This window comes from Myotis lucifugus, unplaced genomic scaffold, assembly GCF_000147115.1.
Source record: "Myotis lucifugus unplaced genomic scaffold, Myoluc2.0 scaffold_237, whole genome shotgun sequence".
Lineage (NCBI taxonomy): Eukaryota > Metazoa > Chordata > Mammalia > Chiroptera > Vespertilionidae > Myotis > Myotis lucifugus.
In genome coordinates this window covers 1633529-1641150 of record NW_005871285.1, presented here as the reverse complement: position 1 = coordinate 1641150, position 7622 = coordinate 1633529, and positions in this window count along the sequence as shown.

The following is a 7622-nucleotide window of genomic DNA, read 5'->3' as shown; positions in this document are numbered from 1 at the left end:
TCCCCTTTCCCCCCCAAGAATAGTCAGTCCATTCCCTTTCTATGTCCCTGATTCATTATAATCACCAGTTCATTCTGTACATCAGATTATTTATTCACTTGATTCTTAGATTCACTTGTTGATAGATGCTTGTTTGTTGTTCACAATTTGTATCTTTACCTTTTTCTTCTTCCTCTTCTTAAAGGATACCTTTCAGCATTTCGTATAATACTGGTTTAGTGGTGATGAACTCCTTTAGCTTTTCCTTGTCTGTGAAGCTCTTTATCTGACCTTCAATTCTGAATGATAGCTTTGCTGGATAAAGTAATCTTGGTTGTAGGTTCTTGGTATTCAGCACTTTGAATATTTCTTGCCATTCCCTTCTGGCCTGCAAAGTTTCTGTTGAGAAATCAGCTGACAGTCGTATGGGTATTCCCTTGTAGGTAATTGAGTCTCTTTCTCTTGCTGCTTTTAAGATTCTCTCTTTGTCTTTTGCTCTTGGCATTTTAATTATGATGTGTCTTGGTGTGGTCCTCTTTGGATTCCTTTTGTTTGGGGTTCTCTGCGCTTCTTGGACCTGTAAGTCCATTTCTTTCACCAGGTGGGGGAAGTTTTCTGCCATTATTTCTTGAAATAGGTTTTCAAAATCTTGCTGTCTCTCATCTTCTGGCACCCCAATAAGTCTGATATTATTCCGCTTGAAACTGTCCCAGAGGCTCCTTACACTATATTCACACTTTCGGATTCTTTTTTCATTTTGCTTTTCCAGTTGGGTGTTTTTTGTCAAATCTTTGACTTGATTCTTGTGCTCCTCTGGTCTGCTATTGGGTATAATATTCTTTATTTCAGTCCATGTATGCTTACTTTCTAATTTCTTTATCGTAGCATCGAGGGTCTCATTAGTTTTCGTGAGGCTCTGCAGAAATTTATGGCAAGCCCTCAAAATTGCGATTCTTAGCTCCATATCCTCCATTTCTGTCATGTTTTTTTGTCTCCGCATCTTTTATGCTTTCTTGGTGCACCCCCTTGTGGTCTTTGTGCGCAGTCTTGTTCTAGCCAAGCCTTAATTGTTGTAGTTAACACTAGAGGGATTTGACCACCAGGCCGACTGGCTATAGGAATCAGCTGTGTGGAAAACTTCAGTCCTCTGGGGAGGCGCTAGTCCAGCCTTTGCCTGAGGCGATCGGCAAATGGCTCTGCGCAGGGCCTGGGCGGGGCGGGCTCAACAGGGCGGGGGGAGGGAGCAGCTATGACTGCTCTCAGTCCGTCCCCAGGGGCTCTGCCTCTCTGTCCCCGTAACCGCTGCAAACCTCGGAGGGACCGTAGCCAGACAGTCCCGCTTCTCCCGTTTGAGTCAGGGTCCCTAGAGACTCGCCCGGATCTGTAGCCCAGAGTCTGAGACTCACTCCTGATTGAAAACGGCAACCGCGCCCTCAGCCACCAGCCCGCTTTGCGCGCGCACCGCCGCACCACCGTACCTTTAAATTCTCCACCCTGCGCCTCCTCTAAGCCTCGTAATGCTGTTGTTTTTCCTTCTAGTTGAAGAGTCTCTCCTCAGCCAGCCTTCCTGTGGTTCTGGGTGATGTCCGTTCCGTCTTTTAGTTGTATTTTTGAAGTGGTTGTTCGAGGCAGCAAACTCCGGTGTTTACCTTACCTAAGCCGCCATCTTGGTTTCCTCCTAGGTTTTATATTTTAAGCCTTCATTAAGCTTGTATGAGTTCATTATTTTCCTCTTTGATCTTAATCCAGCTCAATTTTAAATGCTCATGTGAAAGGCATAGTTCACTTACTTAACACACATAGATAGCACTAAGCTATTATTGGCACCCAGAAGTTCTTATAGTTGGTCTTCATTGTAGGTTAATTGCTTACCACCTCTAAGTAGTTATAAAATGTTTAATGCTTTCTTCGTTCTTTGAAGCAATGATGTATTTTTAGTTTAATTTCGTTTACTTTTTTTCAGATATTTTCCAATATTACATTAAGGATATTTAATTACATCAATAGATATTTAGGGATTTTGTTTGTTTAGACATGTTTCATAAGTACATTGATTAATAACAGACAAAGATGTAGTTTTCATTTAGAAAAGTAATTTTAGGTCATTTTGCAATGGTATGATGAGATACTGGAAAATAAGTGACATTTGCTCTTTTAAGATGAAGGAAGACTATTACAAATTAATTCAGGCCTGAAGAAGTTACAAAAAATAAAGTAAATTATGTAATATTTTGATTAATTGGCGTGGAGAATTCTCCTATCCATTATAAAACATTTATTGTAGATACCCCCTAAATTATTTAAGTTTATTATTTATTATTTTTTACAGCAAAGTTATTTCTTATTTTTAATTGCATCTATTGGGGTGACATTAATTAATCAAATTATGTAGGTTTTAAGTATACAATTCTGTAATACATAATTTGTATATTGTAATTATTTTTAAAAATTAATTAATTTTGTGCTTTATAATAACATTGACTTTTCCCCATGATTTTGAAATCCACTTAGGTCAGGTATATGAAAGTAAGTGGTTTTTTAAGGTGTTACCAACTCAATGGTGCCGGTACCATGTGTTTATGACAGTTTTGCTCATGTAATCACGCTGAGCTGAATACATTTGCTGTTCTAAAAATGGGAGAATCCAAGTTTAATTCAGTCCCGATGTTTAGACAGGTGATAGTGTACCCTTTTACCTGCTACTTTAATGTAAGTAATAATTTCTTATAAATTCAGGCAATACATGTAAGAGAAAATGTTTGAACAAATTATGTAAACAAAGCTTAGACATACTAACGTTGTCACTACCTTCAGTCATGAGTTGTCATTGTGTTGTGAATAGCTACAACATGGACATCCTATGTGCAAAGGTGGGCCCATCTGACTGGAAATTGTAAATGAATGAAAGATACTCCAATACTTATTAGCAGCATCTCAGTAGCTCCATAACTAGAAGTGTATGTTTCATTACTTACTTTGCTTTATAAATTTCCTGGTTAAACATTTTGGGCTTTTTACTTTTAGGCCATTTGTCTTTTTCTAATTAAAATATAGAGTTTCATTATGTTTTCAAGAGAATACTACTTTCTCTGTTGTATGAAGTTTAAATATTTTCTCTCTTTGTATAGCCTGCCATTTTATTATTGAATTGGGTTTTTTCAAAATAATGCTTTTAGGATAGTTAATTCATCATTGTTTTAACTTAAATTTTGTGAGTTCCTTTTTTCAGGGGAGGGGGATCTTGTTTAGGAAGCCTCTTTTAATCTTTAGTACAGAAAAATATTCTATGTTTTCTTTAAGTTTAAAAAATTTATCTTCTAATCTATCATTTGTCTAGCATATGTTTTTATGTGTGGGTGATGTAGGAATGTAATTATGTTTTTATAGTATGGATAACCGATTGCTCCAGTTGCGTTAGTAATCTGTCTTCTTCTAGCTCATATGCCACCCACCCTCTGCTTGGTATTGACTTTCATAAATACAGGTCTGTTCCTGTGCTGTGTTCTGTCCTAGTCTGTTTGGCAGTCTTTTACCTTAATTGCCAACTTATATTAAACCTTAGTATCTATATAACAGACTCTTGTATTTAATCTTCCCACCTGGTACATAGTTTCCTTCCTTTCAGTCTTCATGTGTTTTAAATGTGTCCTGATTGTTTTTAATTGTTTTTTTTAGAATTCTATGAATTTTATAATTGGGTACCAGGGTGTGCCATATGTGGTCATGCTGGTATGTCTTGAGGCCCTGGGTCTCCCTCATGACCACAGAGATTCACTCCTTTTTTAAGGTCTTAACTTTTACTTAAAGGTGCTTACAGGGCCGATTAGACATCTGGACTCCTCCAGACTCATATAATATTTCCTTCTCCCTCCCTATGTCTTTCAAATTAAAATATTTTCTAATGACTAGGCTTTTATAACAGAAAACTGTTTGGGGGTGAGGTCAGAACGATATGGTTTAACCTCCAAATCTTTGGCTGTTCTTCAGCATCAAGGAAGGAAATTTCTTCTGAATAAAGTTGTCACAAGCTTGTGGGTCATCTGATACTGGAAACTGAAAATGTAATGGCAAATGCTGTGCTTTCGCATGTTATTTCAGAGTTTACCATTATTTCTAGGAAGGAAAGTAGGTCAGAACCAGACCTTTGGTCAAGAGATGCCTGTCATAGCATCTCCCATATCCTGATTAGATTTTGGAAACCCATGTTTTTAAGGATCTGCTTCTTAATGTCAAAGATGGAGAAATTTCAGAAATTCACCAGTTCCTCTGTCACCTATTTTTTAGTAACTTATGAAATGTCTTTATTTTATTATTGAGTTTATCCAATCCCAGTATTCAGAACTATGCCTGGCTCCAGGAGCCATTAAATATGTGTTGAAAAAGTAAAAAGGGATTGAGTGCTAATTACAGGACATCTAAATGGCAAAAATTAGGCAGAATTGAAAATAGTTTCTCCTTCTCACATCTAGAGAGAGAAAAAATGGCCATGGTAATCCTATATAATAAAAGGGTAGTGTGCAAATTGTCCCTGACTGGGACGTTGTCAGGGAGTTCAACCAGGGGGCTGGGCCAGCTGGGGGAAGGGAGAGAGATTTCAGCTGGTGGTGGTGGTGGCAGGAGTTCAGGGGAAGGGAGGGAAGCCCTGGCAGGCAGCAGGCAGCAGGCGGCTGGGGGAAGGGAGGGTGGCTCTGGCAGGTGGCAGGTGGCTGGAGGAAGGGAGGGAGTACCTGTCTGGCAGCTGTTAGGGACCCTACCAGTGCACAGATTTTGTGCACTGGGCCTCTAGTCTATATATATAAAAGCTTAATATGCAATGTGTCCCCTCTGGAGTTCAACCGACCTGGAGTTCGATCGCTTGCTTATCAGGGGCGGCGCAGAATGAAGGGAGGCTTTGGCCGGCAGCAGGCAGCTGGGGAAGGGAGACCCTGGCCGGCAGCTGGCAGCTGCTAGGGACCCTACTGTGCACAAATTTCGTGCACTGGGCCTCTAGTGAAATTATATATATATCAGTGTTGGCAATTTCCCAGTGATGTTAATGATAGGAAAACACACCTAATGTAATTGTTGGCTGTTATTACTCTCATGGAAGGTGTACACTTAGAAACTGATGTTTTGATTTATAAGGATGTCAGAGGGTTTAAACACTGGCAGCTATGAAATATCTTCTATACAGGTTCAAGGGAATCTTAGCAGGCAGGCAGTGAATTTAGTGATAATTTCAATGTTTCAAGAAAGCTAGTGGCAACTGTACCTTTCATTTAGCATGCACTTATGAGGATCAACTAAAGCAACAGTCTTCTTCGTGTTTGTATGAAATTTTGTAAGCACAGCCTGGTGATACTTTGGATTTGATAGTGATCACAATTATAATTGACCACAGTCATCTATGCCTTGGAATACTGTTTAAAGAGAGAATTCGTTAAATAATGCAGGTTTTCAAGTGGCTTCTTTATGCTCATTGTTGGTGAAAGATTTGGGAAAAAAATCAGTGGTGAAATTGGCCATACTATCCACTGTCTCATCACCTGTCCTTAGCATTACACACTTGCTTAATGAATGCAGTCAAGGCAAGAATGTCTGAAAATTCATATTGTGGAAGCAGAAATTTAACTCAGATTATGATGTTGAATTACCAAAGGGTGTGGTAGGCAGCAGGATGGTCCCTCAGAGATATCCACACTCTGATCCCCAGAACCTGTGACTATGTTCTCTTACATGGCAGAGGGCACTTTGCTGTTGTGGTTAAAGGTAGGGGCCATGAATTTGGGAGGTAATCCAGATTACATGGCTGAGCCCAATCTAATCACGTGACTCCTTAAAAATAGAGAGCCTTTCCTGGTTGTTCTCAGAAAGAGATGTAATGATAGAAGAATCAAAGAGATAGGAATGTGAAAGGGGCTTCCTCCACCTGCCAGTCTTGGCTTTGAAAATCGAGGAGAGGGGCCAAGGACTGGAGTTGACTTTAAAAGCTGGAATGTCCTGCCGCCCATAGCTAGCAAGAACATGCCGGCAGTTCTACCACCTCTGGGAACTGAATTTGCACAACAACCCAAATGAGCAATTAAACGGATTCTCCATTAGAGTCTCTGCAAAGGATGCAACTACCAACACCTTGATTTTGTCTGTTGAAACTCATGTTGAACTTCTGAGCTACATGAATGCAAGATTATAAATTTGCATTGCTTAACCCACTAAGTCTATTATAGCAACGATACAAACCTAACACAAAGGATAACTGATGTTTTCCTTTTAAATGGACATGGATGCAAAGAAGAAGTATCATATTTATTAAGACAATTGGTCCTTAAGAAAACCTGTTTCCTTATCTGAAGAGGAAAAGTGTTGGCTGACCCACATAATCAGAACTAAATAATCATTTCTTAGACTGTAGTTGCTGATGAAAATACTGAAAAGTTGTTACCTGGCATATAAAAGAACAAGAAGGAAATCAGAACCCCAGATTCAAATAAAGATTTATTTATAGCTTTGAATTTTGCTGTGGAGTGACTTGATTTTACCACTGTTTCCTTTTTTATCATAATGCAGCTGTATTTTCCTTCTCGAAAATGTTAGTTGTTTAACATCTTAATAGCCACTTTGAATAGCAAACTGCTACTAGGATTGCTTCACATTATTCCCTCCAGGAATGTGTCCTGGATGAACTTACATGTGCAAATTAAGTCCCCCCATAATCTTTTATAAAAAATCCTCACAGGATAATATTTTTTCTATTGATTTGTAGAGAGAATGGGAGGGAGGGAGGAGGGAGAGAGAGAGAGAAACATCAATGTAAGAGAGACAGATCAATTGGTTGCCTCCAGCATGCACCCTACTGGGGGTGAGGAACCTGCAGGTCCATACCTTGACCGGAAATCAAACCTGAGACCCTTCAGTCCAGGGGGGAAACACTCTAACCATTGAGAAAACCAGTCAGGGAGCGCCCCTCCCCTCCATAATCTTGTTGCTCAATATTCCTCTTGGAGATGTACTTCCATCACATACCCAACCCTGTGCCTATTTCTAACTTTCTCTCAGTGAAGACAGACCCAGTAAAAAGAAACATTAACCTCTCTCCTGACTTTGATTTTTCAGTTTATCATTTTTCCCAGGATAAAACAAAAGGGAGAAATGACAATCTATGGGTTGCCAAGGTCTTTGCCAACCCCTTTTTTTTTTACCTTTTTATACAAAAGCATGTTAGTAAATATTTATGAATCTGTTCAGAATAGTCTTGTGATGTAGGGAACCTCTTCATTATCAGTACTAGGGAGAGAAGGCAGATGGAAAAATGGAACTGAAGGTATGCATATAAAACTGAAAAGGAACCTGTGGAGGAATCCGTTTTTTGTTTTTTTAAAATATATATATTTTTATTGATTACGGAGGAGAATGGAAAGGGAGAGAGAGAAACATCAATGATGACTGAGAATCATTGATTGGCTGCCTCCTGCACGCCTCACACTGGAGATCGAGCCTACAACCAGGGCATATGCCCTGACCGGGAAGCAAACCGTGACCTCCTGGTCCATAGGTGGATGCTCAACCACTGAGCCACGCCAGTAGGGCAGTTTTATCATTTACTAAATCATTCTTCTGGCACAGAAAAAGCTCACATAGTAGTTCAAATGGATTTACTATCTTAT